We start from the raw sequence: 27,284 nt of genomic DNA, 5'->3' as shown, positions 1-27,284 counted from the left end.
TCTTTATTTATGAAGTCCATAATGGTACATTCCATGGCCTTACAGATGAGGCTGGTCAGGCTTATGGGTCTATAATTCATGAGGTTTGTTGCTAGGCCACATTTGTGGAGGGGAATAACTATTGCTGTTCTCCATTCCACAGAAACAAAGCCTGTGGTTGGGCTATGATTGAAAAGGGTAATTAATGGTGATGCTAGTTCATGTTTTAGCCTGTTTAGAAGACCTGTTTAGAAGACAGCTTGGGATGCCATCTACTCCCATACAGGCTATGTTTTTTTGCCTTGGACATGGCTTTAATGATCAGAACCCTTAACTAAAATAATGGAAAAGTGCATCCATAGACAGTTACTAGACCATCTACTTCAAAACGTATTACTGGCCAAATATCAGCATGGCTTCAGGCCTTTCCATAGTACAACAACTGCACTCCTGTCCATCACTGACTGCATCAATAATAACCGTAATAACAATCTTCTCTATTCAACACTCTTCATCGACCTTTCAAAAGCATTTGACAGGGTCAGCCATCATCTACTTATTAATATACTAAAATCCTTTTCTCTGGATACAATGACTATAAAATAGTTCCAGTCCTACCTGGGCAATAGACAACAGGCAGTGCTATGGGACAACAACCTATCATCTCATCTCCCTGTTACCCTAGGTGTTCCTTAAGGCTCTATATTGGGCCAAAAGTGTCCAAAGTCCAAAAATGAATATATAGTCATTACGGAAAAACAAAACGGTCGGTTTAGGAAACCACACAGCTCTCATCAGTGTTTACATTACACATAATAGTGAAAGGTATATAATATACCATATAAATATAAAATTTATATTGATTAATTGTTCAATCAGAGATTTTCATTGACACCACCAGGTGGAATCCCCTAGTAGTTTGATTATCTTTTTTTTTTTTTTTGTTTTTAGAATGGAGTGTACTAAAGTTTATTTTGCTTCCTGCCGCCTATTTTATTTTATCAATGATAGTGAAAGTAAATTTGGCAGAAGCATGTTCTAAGTGATGTTTGTACCCTCCTTTTCTCATTATTTATCAATGACCTTAACCTAGCTATTCCTCCAGCTAACTGTGTACAATACACAGATGATTTGACAATAATCTGCTCAGCTAATTCTCAATCCCAACTGTAGACTCTAACTCAGAAAATGTTTAATACAACAGAAAACTGGTTTCTACAATGCTGCCTGCTCTTGAACCCCCCCAAAAAAACTAAACTCCTCCTCTTCACTCCTACCCGTAAGTCACACCCAATAAATTTTTCAGTCTTATCCAGTAATGGTATACTCATATCTCCTGATCCAACAACTAAACTTCTAGGGGTAACCATTAATAACAACCTGAACTTTGAAACCCACATCAACAATAGCATAAAAACTGTCAACAGGAAACTAGGCTCCCTTTATAGGATTAAACCCTTCCTCTCCCCACTAGCTAGAGCCACTATTGCCCATGCCCACCTTATCTCCACACTTCTCTATGCTTCTTCAATATATACTAACTTGTCAAAAAATAACCTTAACAAGCTAGCCAACCCATACAACAGTATTGCAAGATTTGTTACTGCTTCCCCCTTCAGGACCCATCACTGCTATAACCTGAAACAGTTAGGTTGGTAAGAGCTTCAGAATCAAATTCACTTTAACCAACTCACCATTGCCCACAAGACCCTCTTCCAAGCTACCAATACCCCAATACTTTCTAACATCATTACCCAATATAAAAACCTTAAGACTTTATGGTCATCTAATAAACTACTTGTATCAACATGTAAATCTAACAACATGGCAGGAGATGCTCTGTTCTCTAATGCAGTTGGAAAATATTGGAACCAACTCCCTCATGAACTAATCACTGTCTTATTTTATACTTTTTAAGCACAATCTCAAACTCTGTCTTAAAACACATTGGTTATGTATCTGTACAAATCCAGAGTAATCTCATCTTGTATCCCTGTTACCCTCACTACAGACCTTATGCCTGCTCTGTCTGCATCTTTCTCTATCAAGGCCTATCCTTGGCAAAGATATAGCTTATCTAAATGGAGATATTTAACATACCTAGTTCAAGTCTTCTGTATATAAAGTCTAAAATATCTTACCTAAGGCTTGCAACAAAATTTGTATAAACTGTTATACTTTTTGAACTGTTGAAATTTGAAGTATGTATTCTGTATAACAACTAGTTACTAGTAAAGTCTATTGTATATAAAGCCTAAAATATCTTATCTAATGCTTGCAACAATATTTTGTATAAACTGTGGAAATTTCTGAACTGTTGAAATTTCTAGTATTTATCTGTATAACAACTTGTTACCAGAATGTTTGTAGTATGGTAATCTCTTGGAGCTTATCTTCCTGGGACTCTACTGAAAATGAACATATATCCAGTTAGACTATCCCGGTCAACAAAAGTAAAATAAAATAAATAAAAAATAAACAAAATAAATCTGATCTTCAGATATGTGGGGGAGGGGGTTAGGGCAAGGTTTGTGATAAGTTTGGAGGGGGATAAGGGAGTGAAGTTTTCATCAAACCTACCCGCTAGCAAGTTTGCTATCTCTGTGGGGTCAGTGTGTGTGATACTGATAGTCCCTAGTTCTGCACATGCTTGATTCGTACCTTTCAGGCTATGTATGTAGCTGTAAAAGGCCTTATGGTTATTTTTGGCTGGGCTTGCTAAGTTTGTTTCAAAGATGCCCTTATAGAATTTGACATGTCTTATTTGCCTGTTGAGGCTGAGTCGGATGCTTTTCCAATCTTGGGGATGTAATTAGTAACACTGCCATTATTCTTGAATACATAAACTAAAAATTTACCAAATTAAGTACGCATAAACATTCCTGATTGCCAAATCTATGAGTCTTGTACCTACTAACCACTTATATTTTGCAGTAAGCTATCACTTCCTCTACTGGCCCTCTGTTTATTTCTGAAGGGCTTTGCTATCACTTTTAATGCATTTAGGCTGAGCAGTAAATAGTTGTACTGCATAATGCAGTGATCAATATATGTTGCATTCCTTTCCACAGATGTTGTTGTGTCTTTCAGCTTTTACCGGTTAGGGGTCGCCACAGTGGAACTCCGGTCCGCTAAAGATTGGCAGTAGATTTTTACATGCCGAGTTGCCGGCCCTGATGCACAACCTTCAATGAAGGTACGCCCATTCACACATATCTCCACACAGAAGTTGCTCTAGCTGAGAATCGAACAGGACAACGTCTTACTGTGAGGCAACAATGCTACCGCAGCACCACCACCGCAGTTGCAAATAATCCATTTTATTTTTTTTTTTTCTTACTCTGCAAGAAGGAATGCGAGACCTAGTCTTCTATAAGTGAAAGATATTAAATGGACCTCAAGAGTATCCCAGGCAACAGCCTAAATAATTTACAGTAGATACTGTAACTAAAGTGTAATTACTACAAGGTCACTGACTCATCCACCAAGTAGGATAGATGCATGATTATTTGGCAATCAGTGTCTGAGTGACTGGCACATTTGTGTGCCTAAAAGAAGATTGGGACGGAATATATATGTTGTTTCCCCTTCAGAAACAGAACCTTTCTCACAGATTCATAGATGTTATAGTAAGGCAAAGTCTCTGCAATGTAGGAGCTAACATGGAGATTGCCTGTTTACAGCTCCCAAAATAATAGTGTGGTTAGGCTAGTATAAAGGGAAACATAGTACAAGCACATAAGTTTTATGATGGGCTTAAGCTTTAGGGAAGCATCAAGTGTAAGACTGTACTTTTGAATTAAAACTTTAAAGGTTATGCGGCATGTTGTCAGGGCAGCCATTAAATTAAAGTGGAACCATTCTGCTTTGTCCATGGTAACACAATGCTGTTCCACCCTTATATCATTTGATATTAAGGTAACACAATGAGTTCCCATCCTTGGTTTATTTACCAGTAAGGCAAAACAGAGATGTCCCATACTTGGATCATTTACAAATAATTTTCTTTCTTTCTTTCTTTCTTTCTTTCTTTCTTTTCATTTGTTAACCGGGTTAGTCCAACTCAGCCAGGGGCCCATTTTTAGTGGAGACCCGAGGAGAAAAGTTCCAGATACAAGTAACAGTGTCACAAAAGTATTACAAAAATATCATGGAAAATAATTATCTTTACAATGATAAAGTTTCATGTTATATATTGAGGAATTGGAACGATATTTTATACAGTTTTAAGATGCATAAAAATCAGGTACATAATATCTAATAAATTCAACATGTCAAAATATATACAGGTAATGTCTCGAGACTCAGTGTGTGTCAGTATTTACATGAGTCAGAGAGTAGTGTTAAGAAGTAAAGGAAGTATTAGAGAGATAAGTAGAAAAAAATTAAGATGCATGCTTAGAGTAAAGAAGAAGAAATTAGGACGAGAGGTATGATGTCAAGTAGGACTTTGACATGGACAGGACCAGGTGTTTAGCATGTAGTTTTTAAGCTGGTGCTTAAATTGGGCTTTATGAGGGATACTTTTTATATTAAGGGGAAGGGTATTCCAGGAATGAGTGACAGAGAATTTATAGAGCGACTTGCCTATATTTTTAGTGGGTCTGTAGATGTCTAGAAGATGTTTGTCAGATATACGAAGCTGACATGCGGTTACAGAGTGATATGATGTTAGAGATGAAGGGACAGGAAGTGGGGTTTTAGAGTATAGTGTGTGTAATGTGTAGTTGTGGAAGAAGAAGTTGTTTTTTGAAATTCAGGCCATAATAAAGACTTTAAAGTGAGACAGTGGTGGGATTTATATGGTAGATTGGAGGTGAATTTAGCTATTTTGTGGTAAGTTTGTTTTAATTTAGAGAGGAGGGATGACTGAAGGTTTGTAAGGACTGGGACTGTATACAGAAGACAGGGTAAGAGAAGAGACATAGCAAGGGAGGGTTTAGTGGAGGGAGAGAGTGGTTTATGATTACGGTATAGAAGTCCAAGGTTTTGATTGTTTTTTTTTTATGCACTGGTTGATGTGAGTATCAAATTTTAGTCCATCATCAATAGTTACACCAAGTAATTTTGTATAGGGTTCAGGTGTGATGATAGTATTGTTAAATTAGGTAATTGAGAAGGTGGGTTTAAGATGTAGCATTGTTTTAGGCAGGAAAAGTAAAAGCTTAGTTTTCTTGGGCTTTAATATTAGTAGGTTATCAGTCAGCCAGGTTTCAATGGAGGTGAAGGTGTCTTGGGAACAGGCAAGGAGTTCTGGAATGTTGTGGGCAGTAGTGATAAGGGAAGAATCATTGACATATTGTAATATTGTAGAGAGCTTGGTAGTAGTGTGTAGTCTGTTTGTAAACATATTGAACAATAGGGGACCCAGGATAGAGCCTTGGGAAATGCCTGTGTAAATGGGTAGAAATGGGGAGGTGATGGATTGTCAGCGTATAGATTGTGTCTGTTAGATAAGTAACTAGAGAACCAATTTATAGCTGGGGTAGAGAGATGGAGATCAGAAAGTTTAGATAGCATTATGGGGTGAGAGATTGTATTGAAAGCCTTGGAGAGATCAAGGAATAGACAGAAAACTAGGTGGTTATTATCATGGGCTTCTGCTACAGTTTGGGTGAATGAGAGTAGTGAGGTAGATGTGCTGTGGTGGGGTCTAAATCCATGCTGGGTGGGAGTTAGAAGATTGTTGTCAAGCAAGTGTTTAACTAGTTGGGTGTGGACACATTTTTCAAGAATTTTGGAAAGTGGGAAGACTATTGCAATGGGACAGTAGTTGGATGGGTCAGTAGAGTTATCTTTGTGGACAGGGATTGTGAAGAAGGCTTTCCAAATATTTGGGACAAGGGCTTCTGTAATACAGCGATTTATAAAGATAGAGATTGGGTAAGCAATGGATTTGGTAGCAATTTTAAGGAAGTGGGGGGGGGTAATTTATCAACAGAAGGAGAGCAGGGCTTGAGTTCATTCAGTTGTGATGTGATGAAACAAGTATGGACTGGTCGAAAGGAGAATGGAATGGGGGAAGATGGATTGGGAGGTATAGATAAAGTAGAAACAGTGGGACTTGGTTGAGTTAGGTTTTGTATTGTTTCTATGAAGTGTTTGTTTAGAAGTGCAGCAGTCTCAGTGGCAGTATTGAGAGGGAAGGGGTTGGGAGTTGGAGGTTTGCTAGGATAGAGAATTTTGTTAACTGTGGACCAAATTCTTTTGGGGTTGTTGTGTGAGTTGCCTCGGTTGGTGCTAAAGAACTTTTTAAATCTTTTATGACTCTTTTTTATACAGGTTTCTAAATTCATTGTACTGTTGGAGTATGGGAGAAGTTCTATTTTTGAACCAATTTTTCCAGGCAGCATCCCTCTGATGCATAATAGAGTGAGTTTGCTTATTGGTCCAGGGGGCACAGTTTGATTTTACTCTAATTTTTCTGGCTGGGGCCATCAAGTTTTGAACATCCAGGAATATTTTGCTGAAAGAGGGTACTGCATCATTAAGATGGAGGTGATGGAGGAAGGTCCAGTTGATGTTGGACAGTATGGAGTTGAATTTATTGGGGTCAAGATGAGTTAGATTATGACATTCGCTGTAGTGGTGTTCCTTGGGAGATTGATTGAAATTTCCATAAATATAGGTAGGAGAATGGTTGCTAAGTGAATTGGGAAAAAAGCCAGGGCTATAATAGAGACTGGAGTTGGAAGTAATGATTAAATAAATTATAGAACCTGTAGTAGAGGTTTTATTGGTTCTATCTGGGTAGGATGTAAGTTGGTGGAATCCAAATGGATTAAGGCTAAGAGTTGGAGATGAGGAGGAGAGTGAATTCCAATCAATGTTGACATCTCCAAGTATAATAGTTTCATATGGAATACACTGGGTGAGCCAGGAGAGAAAGTTTTCTAGAATAGAGATGTTGTCACCTGGGGGGATATATATGGATACAATGGCAAATTTTTTGTGAGGGTTGAGGTGACAGTTTACAATTAGAATTTCAGCAGGAGTGAAGCTTGGTATGGGAGTTGGGAGTGGAGAGAGAGTAAGTTGGTTGGAGTAGAGGATGGCTACACTTCTACCTCTCCTGTTTGTTATATCAGCACAATAGATGTTATAGTCTGGGGGTAGGATTTCAGAGTTTGAGATGTGAGGTTTTAACCAGGTTTCTGACACTGAAGGATGTTAGGTGAGTTTACATGGATCCATGTGTGTAATGCTGGAATTTTGTTGACAATGCTTTGGATATTTAGTGAAAAAATAGTTAGAGATTTTGGTGGAGGAGAGGGAGTTTGGGGTTGTGTGGTAGGGTGAGAGGTAGGGGGTGTTGGCTTGAGAGAATTGGAGGATGGAGAAATAGGTCCTGAGTTTGGGTGGATGTCCCTGTCCGGGAGTAGCGAATCAAGGAAATCAATCAAAGAGAAGAGTAGGTTGAGAGTAGTGTGGGTTCTGTGTGATAAGATGGTGGAAAGAGATGTACAAATTATACCTGTTACTTCTTTTAGTCTTTGATAGCTGCTGAAAGAGGCCAATCTAGTATGATGGACAGGACAGGTTACAAACAGTGCATATTTGCAGAGTGATATGGTGCTAGACTTAATCAAGAGGTAGGATATTTACAGCAGGTGTCCAGTGGTATATTACAGTTAGAGAAAATGCAAGAACAAAGATGAGATGTACCACCAAGGCTGTCGTGAGCCAAACACGTCACATTAAAAAACAAATTCTTTAATACGAACAATAAAAAGTAGCATAAAACAAAGTACTGGGTTGGATAAGCACTTTCGGTAAAAACCTTCTTCAGATCCTTACCCAGTTACCAAAATTTTTCTTATAAAAGGAGTAATAACCAATCATCAAGAATCAGGAATAAGCTGGTCCAATGAGCTTCTCAAACTGAATCAACCATTTAGCAGATCAAGATGACCAATGAGAGACTATCAGAAACTATTTCTTCCAATCAGGAGCATGCCAGTCTCAAATTCATTCAGAATCACAGTAGAACCAATCAACAAAAAACAGGAACAAGCTGGTCCAATGGACTAGTCATACTGAACCAGCTATTTAGCATAACAAAAGCACCAATCGTCTTTAATCAGGAAGCTATTTTGCCAGTAGGAACCAAGTCATGACTATTCATAATCAGGAAGCTTGTCTTCCAATAGAAATTAGACCTTGACTACTCATTCATGTGAGGAAAAGAGTCAGCGAAAACACCCAGTAAAATCAAAAGGACGCTAAGGAACAAAATACGATGCCCATGCTGACTTTGATGCAGGCCTTCCTGAATGATAGCATGATTTTTCTTTTCTATCATAAAGTGGCTCTGTTTCTTAGTGGAACTCTTTATTTTTCTGATCAAATGACTGTGCTATCATTCAGGAAAGCCTGAATTGTGTACATTGTTTTTTTTGGTGTTTTTATTGGAATTATTTGAACTGTTTGCCATTAAACATTTATGGATCTACTGTCCTGCCTGGCCTGGAGTTCTTACATTTCTTGTGACTGTGCTGTTTGGACTTTTTATTTGGTCTTATTCAAATTCCATGGCTGAAGCAGTGGATTTTAATGTTTTGGCTGACACCCCATCTATTTTTAAAGACTTGACTGGGGTTGATGATAATTCTCTTGTGACGAGGGGAGAATTCAACAATTTTTTGCTGCTTTTAATGCAGCTGGTTTCAAACTGTAAGGATTCTATGCTTGAGAGAGCAACCGAGTTACCTGGCAACCAACTGCAGGTCTTGGACTCACAGTATACATACATTTTGCATGAGTTGGCAAATCAGGCAGTTACCGGCGAAGGAGATAACAGATGCTTTCATGGAAAAAGCAGAGTACCCAGCTATGAAATAATTGAGGTCACATGTATGTATATGGCTTTGCCCCACAGCTACCTTACATGTGTTATGCACATACAGTTGTCATTGTGATATGTCATACACTAGAAAAATCAAAACCAACTCCACATTGACCAACAGTGTCACACACAGTTAGCAAGTGTGGGATTCAAACTCCTACCTAACTACATTATGATACTACAGCAATACGCATTTACACGACGCCCTATACACATTGCTAAGATTTCACCTTCCCACAGGTGTATTTGTAGGATGGTGACATCATCAGACTTGACAAAGATGAGTATATCACTTTTAAGAGGTGTGAGTAGTCTCCAAAAAGGTTGCTCCCTCCCCAGGGAGACACACGCACACAGTTGGCAAGTGCAGGATTCAAACTCCTAAGGAACTACATTATGATACTACAGCAATACGCATTTACACAACACACTATGCACATTACTGGGATAGCACCTTCCCACAGGTGTATTTGTAGGATGGTGACATCATCAGACTTGACAAAGATGAGTATATCACTTTTAAGGGGTGTGAGTAGTCTCCAAAATATTGCTCTCTCCCCAGGGAGAGACAGACACACACATACACAGTTGGCAAGTGCAGGGTTCTTAATCCAAACTAAGTACTTCTTTACACTTCAGCAAGCAATATGGAGTTACAGGGTGCAATAGAGACATTACTCACTGACAGTTTGCCCGAAGGTTTTTTTCACATTTGCTAACCTCAGCAGGCTTATCATACTAGGTGTATTGTGAGTGTATTGTATGCATAGGCCATGACCATAATCATATAGGGGTTCATGCACCACATGCTGGCACACACAGGGTCAAACTGGTGGCTAAGCTCTGTCAACCCAGTAGTGGACAATACAGTCAAGAGGAGTAGGGTCATACAAGCACAACACCAACAGTCTCACATAGACCCACAAAATAAGCACCATCAAAACACACACATAAACACACATTACCATACTCAGAGAATACAAATATTAATCTGAAAAAGAGTGAGTTTCCTCCTAAGCAGACAAGCAAGCAACATGCACCTCCAAACACATGCCAAAAAACACACAATACACCAAAACAGTGTGCCTCACAACAGGCCCTAAGGCAAAACAACATACCCAACACACTAGTAATAGGTGACTCCATAGTCAGGCACACAGATGTTCCACTCACTAGGCTGGACAAGGGGAAGGTTACTGTCAGTTGTCTGTCAGGTGCTATGATCCACCACATAACACAAGCACTTAGATCACTCCAGACCAGGTACATATATGACGCGGTCTTTGTACATGTCATTGTGAATGATCTGAGACATACCTCCCAGGACAACATGACAAGAGATATATAGTAGCTGTATGATCATTCAGCCCAGGCTGGTATGACCCTGACCTTGAGTAGCATCTTACCTTCACCTACATGATACTGCAATATAACAGAAAGATGATAAACTTCAACAATTGACTGAGCTTCTGGTGTCATTCAAAGGGTATCCAGTCTCTGTCTGCCTGGGATGACATCACAGACATACCTTGTTGCTTCGCTAGATAGGGTTTGCACCTGTCACCCCTATGCTTCTGAATACTGGCCAAGTCTCTTGCTGTCCCCATATTACCTTTTTTAGGCAAGGCTCAAAGGTTCATAGGTTCATAGGTAGGTACTAGGCTATCAGCCCTTGGAACTATACAAGCCCAGCCTAAAAAGGTACCCTGGATTTTGCCACCCAAGAAAATAATTTTCCTGTGCCACTGTTGAGCAGAGCCACAGAGGTGATCCCCGGGGTGAATTTCCTATTTCCCATCCAATCATCAAGAGTTTTCTTGAAGAGTGCTAATGAGGAGCTTTGTTTGATATATATAGGTAGTTTATTCTGGAGTATGGGAGGACTCTGGGATAGGAATCTATCCCTCTGGCATGTTCTGTTTATTGTGGTGACAAGGTTTAGGTCCCTAGAGCGTGTAGCATGGAGGGATTGGGATTTCTTTAAGTGGAGCATGTCCAACAGCTCTGGGTTTGACATAGCTTTGTATGTTAGGCAGAGATCACCTCTGATTCGGTGATATGCGACAGAGTAAAGCTGGATTTTTCTGAGACGGTCTGTGTAGGGCATCTGTTTGAGGCAGGTAATCCTCTTTGTGAGGTATTTCTGCGGCCTTTCCAGTTGTTGAAGATGTCTTGTGAGATACATATCAAAAGGGGCATTGTACTCTATAATGGGTCTAATGAGTGATGAGTAGAGAGGAACAATGACCTCTTTTTTCTGGATGAGAAACCTTTTGTGATGAGGTGTGCTATGTAGAAGGATTTCCTGACTACTGTGGCAATGTGATTATCAAAGGAGAGACTACTGTCCACCTGTGTCCCAAGGTCTCTTATCATACTTTCAGTGTTAAGTATACTACCACCTATGTTGTAGTTCATGGGTATAGAGTTTTTACCAAAGGGGATGACAATGCACTTTTTGGCATTGAGCTTGAGGCCATGGCTTTGACACCAGGCATCTGTCTCAGTGAGGCCCTTTTGTATGATGTCCACATCGTTAGGAGTTTTGATTATGGCTTCTAGTTTGCAGTCATTTGCAAACTTCATTAGCCAAAGACCTTCTGTGTTAGCCTGTACTTCAGAGAAGTAGATTCCAAACAAAAGAGGACCCAGGACTGAACCCTGTGGTACTCCACTTGTCACTGGTCTGAAGTTGGATTTGGAGTCTGCTACTTTCACAGTGTAGGTTCTGTCAGTGAGCCAGTTGGCAACCCATCTTGTGACATAGGGATTTATACCTAGTTTAGTGAGTTTATCTATAATTCCAGAGTGGGGGATGGTGTCGAAAGCCTTGGCAAGATCTAGATGGGCTGTGTGAACCACCTTACTCTTGTCTATGGCTTTGGTGACTGCTTCAAAGAAGTCTATCAGGTTTAGAAGACATGATCTGCCTTTTACAAACCTGAACTGGGTGGGGTCCAGAGTTTGGAGATTACCAATGTCTTTGTTTATAAATTCCATGATGATACATTCCATGGCCTTGCAGACCAGGCTCATCAGGCTACTGGGGTGGTAGTTCCCGGAGTCCGTGGTGGCTCCCTCCTTGTGGAGTGTGATAACCGTCACTGTGCACCATTCAGCAGGCACAAAGCCTGAGGTGAGGCTATGATTGGCCATGGTACTTAAGTGGGGTGCCAGTTCGTTCTGTAGTTCATGTAGAATGCAGCCTGGGATGTTGTCTGGTCCCATGGATGCTGTGTTCCTGGCTTTGGAGAGTGTGGATTTTACCCATGCAGCCGTGATTACAGGAACTTTGCATTCTTCCGGTATAGAGATGGGCTCTTTAATGGGTGAGAGGGGAGTAAAGTTAGCACTGAACCTGTCTGCCAGGATGTTGGCAATATCAGGTGGGTCTGTATATTTAGTGCCATTGTGTTGTAACTCAAGGCAGATCTGAGTGTCGCCATTGAGATTATTGACATAGCTATAGAATGCTTTGTGGTTGTCTTTATAATCAGTGGTAATTTTGTTTTCATAACTAGCTTTGGAGGATTTTATCAGGGATCGCAGCTTCTTACTGAGGCTGACAAGGGAGCTCCTACACTCATGGGATTTTACTCTCTTTTGCAGCAGTTTCTTCCTTTTGTTATACAGTTTGTTTATGGCAGGGGACCACCAGATTGGCTTCCTTATTTTGGAAGATAGCATCTTGGTTCTGTTTGGGATAGTACGATCCATGCACTAATGTAAGTGCTTATAAAGTGCAATTGTGTAGGATTCAGTCATCGCAACTGTATTTTCCATCTGCATGGGTGTGATGAAGTTCACCACTTCTGTCTTAAGAAGCATGAAGTTGGCTTTGGAGAAATTTTTTACCATGGTTTCCTTAATGGGGGATGGGGGCAGGATGTGGATATCTAGGGTAATTAGCTTATGGTCGGATCGGACCAATGAGGCGTTGACTTCAGGTGTGGAACACCAGCCACTCAGGACAAACTAAACCCCGTAACCAACACAAATAACCACAAAGTGAGCTAAATGCTACTCATTGCCAGAAGTTTCAGCCTCCAAATGCACACACTCTAGACACTTCTCAGTATGGAGAATATTGATATCTGTGCAGTAACAGAAACCTAGTTCAAGGCTCCGGAGAGCACACCAGCACTACCAGGATACTACTCATTCCATACCTTCCAGCATCAGAACCTGGATCATAGCACATAGGGTGGGGATGTATCCATATTCATCAAGGATACCTACACCTCTCTCTACATCCTCTCTATAGGATATGTGCCCATAGAATGTTGCACAGCAACATTCTTCCCACTCCACAGGGGTGGGGCCACAACAGAACCTTGGCATTCCCACTCTATGAGCCTGACAAGTCTGATCTGCAAGGCAATGGAGCCAATCATAATGAAGTTAACAACAAAGACACTGGGAACCTTCACACAGTTGAGCACACCCAGTTTGGCTTCGTCAAATGCAGATCATGCCTCCTGAACTGGGTGGATTTCTTTGAGACAGTTACCCAGGCTACAGATGATTGAAAGGAGCTCCACACAGCCTACCTATACCTCGCTAAAGCCTTTGACACCATTCCCCAGTCAGGTATCATAGATGAACTCACCAACCTGGGCATAAATCCATACATCACAAGATGGATTGCAAACTGGCTCACAGATAGATCCCACAAATCAAGAGTTGCTGGCTACATGTCAGACTCTAAACTGGTAACAACTGGTGCCCCCCAGGGTTCAGTCCTGGGGCCCCTCCTGTTTGGTATATACTTCTCAGAAGTACATGCCAACACAGGAGGGTTGTGGTTGACTAAGTTTGCTGGGAACTGTAAAGTGTTTGCCATAATAGATTTCCCGGATGACACAAATATTCTCCAGAAGGGACTCTATGAGACAGATGTGTGGTGTCAGAATCATGGCCTCAAGCTCAATGCAAAAGAATGCATAGTAATCCCCTTTGGGGAAAACAAAGTACCCACAAACTACCACATAGGTGTTACCCCCTAAAAACTGACACGGTAATAATGGATTTGGGGACACAAGTAGATAGTCATCTTTCCTTTGACAACCATGTTGCCAAAGTGACTAGGAAATCCTATGTGGCCCACCTAATCAACAAAGAGCTTGCATCAGGATCAAAAGAGGTAGTGGTGGTCCTCTACTCCTAAGTCATCAGACCCATCAATGAGTACAATGCACCATTTTGGATGTACTCGACTAGGCATATCCAGCAGCTGGAGAGACCACAGAGGTACCTCACCAAGAGGATTACTGGCCTCAAACATTTGTGTTATGCAACACAACTGGAAAAACTAAATCTGTTCTCTGTTGTGTACCGCCTACTCAGAGGCAAACTCTGCCTAAAATACAGAGCCATGTCCAACACATAACTGTTGAACATGCTCCATCTAAGGAAAACAAACTTGAGTCGCACTACACACTCCAGGGATATAAACCTCATCACAACAATGAATACAACATGCTGGTGGGATAGAGTACCATCCCAGAGACTTGCCTTACTGTGGAACAGAGTCCCAATGTACATCAGACAGAGCCCCCCTCACTGACACCTCTTCAATAGGAACCTTGATGAGTGGATGGGAAACAGACAATTCACGCCAGGAATCACATCAGCAGCCCCCACTACAAAGGGGCTTAGGGTACTAACTATTAGAACTAGGGCTTAGGAGACTAGCCAATGGGGTGGTGAAAGCTGCACAACTTGCCTAGGCTAATATATGCCTTCATGAAGATAGTCTACTACATATCTATGAATCTATGTGACAGGTACATGTCTACAGATAGTAGATGTGTACTTCATTGTACAGTCATGTTGTACAGCATGCACATGTACCACATACACTGTAATGCTTGCAGATACTGGTGGCTATTATGTACAGTGGGTGAGATGTGCACCTCATGTCTTTTGTGCCATTGGGATGTGTGCTGGGTGGGACAGTCCTGGATGGCTCCCTGTCATGGTCACCATCTTACACACATCTCTGCCCATCCATCTTTGGCTTATTATACTTTTTCCCCTACATATATAGGTACATAGGTATGTAATAGGCTATCTGCCTGAAGGCATATATTAGTATTGACAGAGTGTGCAGCTATCACCACATCTGGGGTTAGTTCCCTATGCCTCTGTGTAGTAGAGCAGATGAAGTGATCCATGGTGTGACAGTTCAGTTTCATAGGTTCATAGGTTCATAGGTAGATACTAGGCTATTGGCCCTAGGGCCTATATAAGCCTAGCCAAAGATACCCTGGCTTTCGCCACCCAAGAAAATTATCTTCCTGTGCCACTGTTGAGCAGAGCCACAGAAGTGATCCCTGGGGTGAATTTCCTATCTCCCATCCAATCATCAAGATTTTTCTTGAACAGTGCTAATGAGGAGCTTTGTTTGATATAGATAGGTAGTTTGTTCCAGAGTATGGGAAGTCTCTGGGACAGGAATCTATCCCTCCAGCATGTTCTGTTTATTGTGGTGACGAGGTTTAGGTCCCTAGAGCATGTAGCTCGTAGGGATTGGGATTTCTTTAAGTGGAGCATGTCTAAAAGCTCTGGGTTTGACATAACTTTGTGTGTTAGGCAGAGATCGCCTCTGAGTAGGCGATATGCAACAGAGTAACGCTGCAGTTTTTTTGAGTCGGCCTGCATAGGGCATCTCTTTGAGGCCAGAAATCCTCTTTGTGAGGTATTTCTGTGGCTTTTCCAGTTGTTGTAGATGTCTTGTGAGGTACATACTAAAAGGGGCATTGTACTCTATAATGGGTCTAATGAGTGACAAGTAGAGGGGAACAATGACCTCTTTTTTCCTGAATGAGAAACCTTTTGTGATGAGGTGTGCCACATAGAAGGATTTCCTGACTACTGTGGCGATGTGATTATCAAAGGAGAGACTACTGTCCACCTGTGTCCCAAGGTCTCTTATCACACTTTCATTGTTAAGTAGACTACCACCTATGTGGTAGTTCATGGGTACAGAGTTTTTACCAAAAGGAATGACAATGCACTTTTTGGCATTGAGCTTGAGGCCATGGCTTTGACACCAGGCATCTGTCTCAGCAAGGCCCTTTTGTAGGATGTCCACATCTTTTGGAGTTTTGATTATGGCTCCTAGTTTGCAGTCATCTGCGTACTTCGTTAGCCAAAGACCGTCTGTGTTGGCCTGTACTTCAGAGAAGTAGATACCAAACAGGAGAGGACCCAGGACTGAACCCTGTGGTACTCCACTTGTCAATGGTCTGAAGCTGGATTTGGAGTCTGCTACTTTCACAGTGTGGGTTCTGTCAGTGAGCCAGTTGGCAACCCATCTTGTGACATAGGGATTTATACCTAGTTTAGTGAGTTTATCTATAATTCCAGAGTGGGGGATGGTGTCAAAAGCCTTGTTGAGATCTAGATAGGCTGTGTGAACCACCTTACCCTCATCTATGGCTTTGGTGACTGCTTCAAAGAAGTCTATCAGGTTTAGGAGACATAATCTGCCTTTTACAAACCCGAACTGGGTGGGGTCCTGAGTTCACATACACTCATCAAGGCTCCTCTGGAAGAGTGTCAGTGAGGGACTCAGCTTAATGTAGATTGTGAGCCTGTTCCAAAGCAAGGGAAGTCTGTGAGTTAGTAATGTATCCCTCCAACATGTTCTATTTATTGTTGTGATGACTATATCCCTAGAGCATGTGGCACAGTGAGCTTGGGTTTACTTCAGATACAGCATGTACATCAGTTCTGCATTGGACATGGACCTGTCTGTTGGGCAGAGATCGCCTGAGCAGACGGTATGCAACAGAGTACAGATTGAGTTACTTCAGTCTTGTTGCATAGGGAAAATGTTTGAGGCCAGTAATCCTCTTGTTGAGGTACTTCAGTAGTCTTTCCAGCTGCTGAAGGTGCCTCGTCAGATTCATCGCAAGTGTGTCGTGGTACTCTCTGATGGGTCTGATGACTGATGAAAGTAGAGATGGTTATCCACATGTGTCCATAGATCCCTTATTATTACCTCCATATTTAGAGTGTTGGCACATATGTGGTACATGTATGACTGTAGCTCGAGGCCATAATTTTGACACCACATCTGTCTGACTGAGACCCTTTTTAAGGATGTCTCTGTTGTCCCAAGCATCGATTATGACAACCTTTTTGCAGTCATCCACAAACTTTGATAACCATAGCCCTCGTGTGTTTGTACTTCTGAATAGTATACACCAGACAGGAGGGGTCCAAGGACTGAGCCATGGGAGACAACAGTGGTTACCAGCTTACATTCCAACAGGGAGACCACAATTCTTACCTTGTGGGATCTATCTGTGCCCCAGTTGGCAATCCATCAGATGACATACGTGTTTATGCACAGTTTGTTTATTTTGTGGATACGACATGTGTGTAGGATGTTGGAAAAGGTCTTTTCAAGGTCTATGTAGGCCGTGTGGAGCTCATTTCATTGATGTATGTCCTGGATAACTGCCTTGCAAACTGTCTAGCAGGTTTAGGGACCATGATCTGCCCCTGACCAAACCAAAATGGGCAGGGTTGGGTGTTTGTAGGCTCCCAAAAGCTCTGTTTATGAGTTCCTTAATGATGGGCTCCATGGCTTTGTAGATCGGGCTTATTAGGCTGATAAGACAATAGTTCCTATGGTCTGTTGTGCACCAGCACTTATGGAGTGTGCCAAATGTTGCTGTAACCCATTCAAAAGTTTCATATCCTGTACAGAGGGTGAGTCTCAACAGACTGTTCAGGTGCAAGGTCTGTTTGTTTTGGAGTTCACATATGAGACAGCCAGGGACACCAAGTCATCCCATAGATGCTGTGTTTTTAGGTTTGGATAGAGCTGTTTAACCATTGTATATGTGATTTCTGGGTTTTCACAATCTCCAGGTATGGTAATGGGCCCTTTTGTCAGTGAGAGGGGGGGTAAATATGTATGAACCTGTCTGACAAGATGTTGGCAATGTCAGTCGTGTATATGTATTCATTTACACTTTGCACTAACTCAGAACATATATGAGTTTACATTGATATTTATGACATAGCTAAAGAAGGCTTCATGGTTCTCTATGGAATCTTTGGCAATATTTTTGGCAGAGCTTGGCTTGGATAATGTTAGGAGTGCTCATTGTTTCATGATGATACTGATCGGAGATTTATTGATCTTCTTTGTATTTTAACTTTCTTTGAACAACTTAAGTACTTGTATTACATAGTTTGATTATGACAGGGGTCCAATATATTATATGGGTCTATTTTCATATCACTGTGTGCGCAAGGCAGGATTGGTGAATAGTGAAATGTGTCTGGAGTAAGAACTGCAACTGCCAGATATGTGTGGCCCACTGCTGTATTCAGACATGGCCTAAGTGTGTGAGCATGCCCAGTATGACCTTTCCGAATGTTGTTGACTGAAATTTGCAAAATTTGTTTAAGTGTGTGAGCATGCCCACTATGGGCATATATACTATATGCGTGTGAAAAATCAAGTTGTTTTTTTTACTTCAGGGCTCACCTTTGTGTTGTACATCAACAGGAAGCACGCTGTGCCTGCAGGGCTTCCATGATTCAATTTGCACAGACTTATCAATATTTCTACATACATGGGGGACAGCTATTATTTGTACATTTCTACCCAGTAGGGCACACCTGATTGTTACTGTGGGTGTACATAGGATGAGGGGTACACCTGACACTTATACACATTTGTTAGGCCTGCACTGCTACGTCAGGTACTCCATTTTGGTCTGTACTGTTGCCTATCATACTGGCTTGAGGCATACCACTGTACTACAGACCTTAGCTTCCAATTACAAGCATATTAGTTTGTGACTTCATAGCCTACCCAACCCACATCACACTGCCTGGCCTGCTGTTATCTGTCTGCATAGGCCTGGGGAGAGGTTACCCATATACCTCTTCAGAGGGCATAATACAGCATTTGTTTGTGTTTGCGTTTGAATACAATTGTCCTGCTGGCTGTGACTATTAGGTATGTGAACTCCCCCAACTGGTATGTGTGAGTTACTTAAGCTGTGTCTGTGTCAGTGAAATGCTGTCATGGCTTAGTGGTTCAGTACTGTGACTATAATGCACAGTATCCTGAGTTTGAGCCCTGTCACTGCTTTTTATTTTCCTGCTGGGCAGACCTGACTGGTTAAGGAACAGTAAAGCAGGTGTGAGCGTGTTTACACAACTTTGCTCAACTTTGCCAGACTTTGCCCAACGTTGCTCAACGTTGCCCGACGTTGCGCTAGTTAGCGCAGTGCGCAGCTACGCACAATTGTATTTAAATATGCTCAATACTGGTAAAATTACTTAGCAGTGCTTTATATTGTTTAAAATAGGGTACGCATGCCTCAGGTGGTGCTGCAGGGCTGCCTATGTCGGATGCACATAGTACACTCCCTATACATGTTTAAAAACAGGTAGTGTCAAGTTAGGCATCCCTTTTACTGTATGTGTGAGTCAGAGAGAGGTGTCATTTCTAGAGTTCCTACTGAGTCAGTGTATGTGCTGTGCGTTGCCTCTTTGCCAAGGCCAGGGTATACTGGGCACTCCTCCTTCTGCCTACTGGGGCAGGCTCAGGTTGTTCCTCCTCCAAGTCACGCTGTGCCTGTGCAGGCCTTGGCAATGGTGGGAGGCTGTTTGGCCCTGCCCCATGCTGTTCCTGCTGCAGCTGTTTCCACAAGATCATATTGTGTAGCATGGCACATATCATAACAATTTGGGTACATGTAGTTGGTGAGTACTGCAAGGCTCCACCAGATGTGTCCAGGCACCAAAACCATGACTTGAGCATCCCAAACACATGCTCAATTATATTTCTTGTTTGTGCGTGGGCCTCATTATGGAGTTCTTGTTCAGGTGCGTGTGCATTTCTGATGGGTGTCATCAGCCACAGCTCCAGTGTGTATCCAGCATCCCACACTAGGTAACTATCAGGGATGTCCCCATTGGCAAATCTCTGGTACAGCTGTGTCAGATGCCAGATGTGGGAATCGTGATAGCTTCCAGGGCAGCCAACACACACATTCATTATTATGCCTTGGGCATTGCATATGACCTGGCAGCTGATGGAGGGGAAGCCCTTGCGGTTGATGTAGACCCTACCCTGCTCACCGGGTGGTGCTTGGATGCATATGCGTGTGCAGTCTATTGCACCCACTACTTCAGGGTATTCTGCTATTTGGTGGAAAAGATGCATATTGCTGGCCAATGCCTCATGGGAATTTGGGAAATATAGATGGTCACCGACATGTGCTGACATGGCATCCAGGAACTGGTGGAGTACCCTGGATGCTGATGCCTGTGAAATCCCCATCATATCACCAGTTGGTCTTTGGAAGGTACCTGTAGCTAGTATTCTTAGGCCAACACATACCTTGGTATCCACTGAGATGGGTTCCCCTTTGTTGGTTCTGTGTGTGAGGCGTGGCCGGCACATCTCAACAATTTGCTGTAGGAGGTCTCTGTCCACCCTATAGCGCTCCACTAGCTCCAGCTCATGTAGCCCTTGGTAGGTTATCCTGGGTCTGTGCAATCTTCTCCATCTCCTCACTATGGGTTGCTCAGCAGCATTCACAACATCACCACACTCAGCACCTTGCACATGTTGGTTTATGATAGCAAGATCAGCCCCTAACATTTTGTCTGACTTAAGCTTTTTAAGCTTTACCTCTTTGTATACTGCAGTGTTGCAGAGTTCTTGAGAAAAAACAGGGGGGAATGGTGTTTGCAGAGTTTAAAGTGCTGGGCTGGGCTAGACTTTTCTGCTGCCTGTGTAATTGGCTGATTCTGATATATTTCACCTGGCAGCTCTGCTAGTTCTCCTTGGTTAGCTGTCTACTACTTCTTTTCCTTCCTTTTGCCTTTCTGTTTCCGCCCGGGGCAGCGCTGCGCAAACAAGCGCAAACAAGCGCACACAAGCACATATGACCGCACACGCTGTGTGCATGTTTGCAAGGAGTTTCCAATCTTTTAACAGTGCACACCTTGAGTTTGAGGTTTTCAAATAGGACAACTGTAGGCACGCCTCTTGCAATCCTGAGCAACTCAGGACAAACAAAAGCCACTGTGCTCCAATTAGCTTACAGCCTGTCTGACACACCCCCTCCTGATGTCACCTATATTCTACTATTCTACTCACCTACTCCTACTCTTACACTCTTGAGACATGCCTCACATGCTGGGGAAAATTGGGATTCACTATCCTTATCCTCATTTGCATAGGATTGCCTAGTAATGCATGGTTACATCTCTCACACTGAGCTTCCCCCCTTTAGCAATCACTACTCAGTGGCCATGTTGTCTTCAGCCTGCCATTCACCTGCATGGCAGAATAAGATTTCTAGTGAAAATGCCTATTTTTGGCTTTTTTTATTATTTTCTTGTTTTTATAAGCGCCACATGTTTGTGCGGTGCTGTGCTATGCTTAAACATTGGAGATCGAGGAAAACAAAAGTTAAGTTGTTATATTTTTTAACATTTTATAATGCCAATGGCCTTATATCTGGCCATTGGCATGCTTCCTCGACTGTATGCATCCTTTATTTGGAGCTGTCATAGCTCCGTTTAGCTATTTGCAGAAATGTACTCCGTTACCAACGGAGTACATTTCTGCAGCTAACACTAATCTTCCACAGACAGGTTAGTGTTTCCTGGATTGCAAATTTACCTCATTTGCATGGCTTTCACCAGCAAATGAGGTAATTTGCATACCATGACGCTGTCCGTGCAAGAGTAGCATTAGCAGCTCTCGTGCACGCCCCTGCCGGCAGACATATTGCCGGAATGAGCTCCTACACTCTTCTTGGACTCCATGCAAGCTTTCGTAAATCCGGGGGATAGTTTATACCTTATAGCTAAATTTTCTATTTGACATCATGAGTGTTATTTATATTCTAATTTTATTGTTTTATTGTGTATTTATTATTTTGCTTTATTGCTTATTAACATTTTATATCATTTTGTTTTCTTCATTTTCTTTATTTATTGTCTAATGTATTCATTTATATGTTATGCATCATGGTTCCTCTGTTTTATACACTGCTTTTTGACATATATTTCAATAAGGTTGAGGCTAAATTGAAGCTGCACCTACAAGTGTGCCTTATCCAAGCCAGCAGTTCAGTCAAACAATTATAATTAGCTCTTCTCAAAACTGTAAGGTAATATAATAGAAGATAATACTTCTGGTATGCAGTCTCAGGAAACCTGTGTACAGCCTCAGAGTCAGCTGAAAGTAAGCTGTTGATGAGAAGTCATACTTCTAATGTCATAGGCACTTTCTAATAGTAAGTAGTAGGCTGTAAGCCCCCCCCCCCTGCACACACACACACACACACACACACACACACACACACACACACACACACACACACACACACACACACACACACACACACTTTCTTACTAGGAACTCTTACTCTTAACTGTGGGGGAGGAAATACATGTTATCAGCCAGTAGCCACACTAGTAGATCAGCTTGGTCTTAAATAGATCTATTCCATGCACAGAATTTATACCACACACTGACAATATGTGCTCATGGCTTCTATAGTACACTTTCACAGCACTCAGCACACACACATCACACTTCAGCTGCACAGAGTGACATGAATGCCTTCACTTTACAATGCATTTGCATATGTTACTAATGCTATGAAACAACCCATTCAGTCTTAGTAGAAGTGCAGGTAATTGTACTGTCAACTCAAAAATGTAAACAAAACAAAGAAACAGCAGTTCTCGTTAATGGCAGCATGCAATACAACATGGTCAATAAGCTGAAATGAATGCATTCTATAAACTTAAGATGTCAATGATGGTTAGTGTACAAGGAATACTTTATGAGCCTAAAGCACTGCCCAAAGGAGCACATATCTATAATCAATATATATTGTTACAGTGAAGCTTACATTTTCTTGCATGGGCTGTCTATTTTCACACACACACACACACACACACACACACACACACACACACACACACACACACACACACACACACACACACACACACACACACACACACACACACACATCTGATTTTGCCAGTCTTCATTCCTTGTAGGTTTACCAGTGAATGGATCCTTGAAGGAAATTCTGGAATAGAACAGGTGGAAGAACCACTGCTCAGGACATAAGGATACCTAAGAAAGGCAGAATACTGCTTGGCAATGTACTACAGGGTGTTTAGAGTGAATAAAGTCAATTTAAAGAGCAAAGAAAACCCAGTATGAGCTGCATACATGCTGTGTAAAATTATATTCTAACAGTAAGACTCATTCCTGTTCATCTCTGGTAGGTTTTTAGTAAACATAGTTTGAGTTAAGGATTAATTCTGTCACTGTTCAATGGAGGTATTCCCTTATTTATATGCCTGAGGGTGAGTAATGTTATGCCTTTCATTAGTCAAATGTGAAATCCTTTTGTCCATATTTATTTTATTTCATTTAAAACATCTGGACCTTAGGGTCACATTTTCAGCCACTATAACATTTGTAGCAATAAGAAGCATAGGTATAGAAAGCATATGGTACATATATAACTCCTATATCTGTGTAGTAGCATGGACCCAGCTGTGCCAACTGTTTGAAGAATAAGTAAATTATTATAGCTGTGAAATTTAATTATGTAGTGCCTGACCCTACGTAAGATACTTCATCTGAGAGGTGCAGTTTTGTTATATTATGTTAAAGTGCTTCTCTTTGTTGTTAAGGTGTTATGCAGATGACATTATGATCACTTACAAAACAAGCAAACAGTTTGTCAAACCTATAGTTTACTATGGCTTCACTGAAGTAGATGTTATGCCCAAAAAAGAAGCATATTGTTGTTGTCTTGCAATAATGCAGCCCACAAGATGTTCATCGATATGATACTCAAAAGTGGTATAACAGCTACTAGCAGAAAAATGTATAACTGCATAAATGCCAAATAAAAAGTCACAAGCAAACATAGAGTGTTTCACCCACAAAATATCTCCTTCTATTACTTAGTATAACTGTTCAAATAATGCAAGTTCTGGTGAGACATGCAGCAAAATATGTTAAAAAAGTATTACATAAGCAGCAGAGTCAGTCTGGGTTATATTCAAAACAGTAGCAACAAAAACGTAATACAAATGACAAGGAAACACAAAGGTAATGCAAAGTAGTCTCAAAAAGGGAGAAACGATGTACAAACTTTACAGTTTTGAGGTGTACATTCTACGAGCAGAAAAGTGAAATAAGAGGAGTAGCAAGAAAAGAGTGAAAACCAGGATTATTCTTTGAAATTGTAAGGGACAGGATAAGGTGTTTAGAGGACGAAACAGGAGATAAGTAATGGTAAAGACACAGAATCCATGGAGGCAAAGTGACTGGAAATGACAAAAGCCGTACAATAACAGTGAGCAAAAGGGGAAAAAGCAGCTATGTAAATCCTTACAGGAGGTGAAAGCATATTAGTAACCAACAGAGTCGCTGTGTAAATGGGGTGATATATGTAAAGTAACCTAGTAGAGACTGCTATTTATTGGCATTTGCATTTGCATTGCACAGACAGATGCTACTTGAGCTGGGGCTTGAACTTAGCATAACTGGAATGTTTGGTGAAACAGTGAAGAAGGGATTGCCACAGTTATGGAGCAGGTGCAGAGAAAGTATCATCATAGCTGTGTAGTTTAGTAGATGGTGTTTGAAGACTAGGGCCTCTGTCTGTTCCCAGGCTTTTGTATTCCAAGGAACTGAAAAGAGTGACAACATGACCCGTGAGAGAAAATAAAACATCAAAAACAAAACGACTTTGGATCTGACTAAATAAATAAGCAGCAACTTCTATCATATGCAGTACAGATACAAATTATGTTAAATAAAAGTGCCTGGAAAAATGTCACATACTTTTTTACTGCATCGACATCTGGGGTAAATATGGCAAATAAAAGCAGAATGCTCAAAAGCCAAGCTAAAATTTGGATTGGTTAGAAAATGTAATCACTAAGCACTTGCAAACCTCTGCAAAGGTATATTGATTATAATTTTCTGAGGGCCGTATACCTGAAGCTTATTTTATGTGATAGGAGCAAGTGTGTCCATTCTTGAGAAGTGACAGTGACTCAGTCCCCAAAAAATGGTGAAACTATAATAAGCAGGGCTTGCAGCATTAAAACAAAGACTATCAGAAGTGATTTTTTTTTAGTCTTTCTTTCTTTGCTGCTGTATCACCTATTTAACATTGCAGACAGGTAGACCTGTCACATCTCTCTGAGGTAGCTAAATACTACACTACAACATGATCAATGAAAAAATATTCAGAATAACACATAATACATTATACAAAAATCTGTTTTACACTGAGACAAAATACTGCTAAATGCTGCAATTTATTTATGCTGATAGACCTTTTACAGTGTTATTAGGAGAAAAATTCAAAATGGACAGAGTAGCATATGTGTTGATTGTCATAACCAAGATTAGATTGATTGTCATAACCAAGATTAGATTAACACAGATGCAGACACTTATTCAACAATAGAATAATAATTCACTTTTTAAGAGAACACCTAAAGCATCTACAACTGAAACATTATCATGAAAGATAATATTAACAGAGGATTAACAGATGTAAGTGATTTATAAAATTTAAGTATACCACAACACATTAGCTAATAATCCATTAAAAATTATATATTTAGGATAGAACGAGATGCAAATGAAAAACTTTGCCCTGGTATAAAGAATTGTAATTTCTAACACTGCAGCATCCCTCAAGGCACAGGCTAATTGTAAATTAGCTTTTTGTTGAGGGATGCAACAGGCTAATTTACAATTAGCCTGTGTGTTGAGTAATTGCTACAGGCTAATTGTAAATTTAAAATTTAGGACAGCCATACCAGATCCAACTAAAAAATCATAATCCTATAAACCTGGAACATAGTACAGTACACTCTCAGTTAACCTGAACTCAAGCAACTGGCACTCTCAAGCAACTGGCAAAAAAAAAAAAATCGAAGAAATACAGTACAATTTTCATGTGTTGCACTTTGTCCCCCCCCCCCACCCCCGCAGAAACATACCTTATGTTTTTAGAGTTTTAATAAATTCCCTCTCTCCCCAACTTGAGAACAAGTCAAACCAAACAAATAGTATAGGTTACAGTATTCGTCAGGCCTATTTTTAATAGTAACTCTCAAGCAGCCAGAAACTACAGTCGTCCATCATCTACCAATCCCCATGAGTGCCAGTTAACTGAAAGTTTACTGTATTAAGATATAGTTTTAATTTCTGAGACTGCATAGTACATAAATGCTTAACTAGTACACTTGATCTAAATGCTTAGAAAATAGTTATTCACCTGTTGCTGTTTTTTTTGTTTTTTTTTTGTTATAGCATTTCTTTTAAGGACTACATTTAAAAAAAGCTTGAATTAAATGGCAAAGTTCTAGTCAGTCTTTCAGTCTAAAACTGGATCAAGATTATTCATGTACACTTTACCAATCTGTGATTTTACAATTCAAACTACACTATATATATATTTTGCTGAGTAAGTCCAACTGGGCAATACCAATTTTCACTGGAGGCCTGGGCTGAACAGCTTGATTTGTTTACATTGCATTATACTTAGTTCCAGTTAAACACAGAATAGTTGCATTTGCATTTAAATGTATATACATACAGTAGTCACATTGATTAAGATTTTAGAGAGGTAGAAGTTCCTACAGAGAAAGCCCACACACACATTGGATTGTACTGGCAACAGTTATGTATAAAAAAAACTGTTTTGTCATTTTAGTGAGAGGTTGAGAGTATTCTGTTTATGAAGAGTATTTGGAGAGTACTGTACGGTGAGCACAAAGTCTTTACCTGGTGATGAGCATGTGCATGATCAGGATTGTTTAAGATGTTGTTTAAGCATTGGTTTAAAACTATTGAGCTTCTCAGAAAGTTTCATTTGTGTGGGGATAATAATCCAGAGTTTAGCAACATACTGGGTGTAGAACGAGTCTCCTGCAACATTATTTGACTTATTTGTTAGTAGTAAGAATTTGTTACTAGTATGGAGGTCCCTTGCTGGAGAGTAGAGCAGTAACAAGTTTTGTAATGCAAGCATTCTTCTGGATGATGAATGAGCGTTTGTGCTGTAGTTTATGGTGTGCGCTGTAGTTAGTGTGAATATGTTAATTAGATGGGTAGTTCAAGCCAGTTTAATTGCTTTAAGCTATGACAATGGTGGGTCCTATGAGGGAGTCTGGTGGAAAATTTTGCTATTTTTATTGTAGCGGGAGGCAAGTTTCTTTCTTTGAATATTGTTTAAGTTTGTTAGGGTAGGAGCAGTGTACAAGAGAGTTGTTGGCAGTAAGAAGGTGGTGGCTAGAGTTTTTCTTGTAGTATCTTTAGGGAATCCATTGATCTTATAAAGGACAGGATGAAATTGAAGAGAATGTGCCATGGGAAGATGCTATACAACTTTCTGTAGAATGC

This window comes from Protopterus annectens, chromosome 8.part1 (assembly GCF_019279795.1).
Source record: "Protopterus annectens isolate FY-2018-M chromosome 8.part1, PAN1.0, whole genome shotgun sequence".
Lineage (NCBI taxonomy): Eukaryota > Metazoa > Chordata > Ceratodontiformes > Protopteridae > Protopterus > Protopterus annectens.
Note: the sequence above shows the minus strand (reverse complement) of the source record.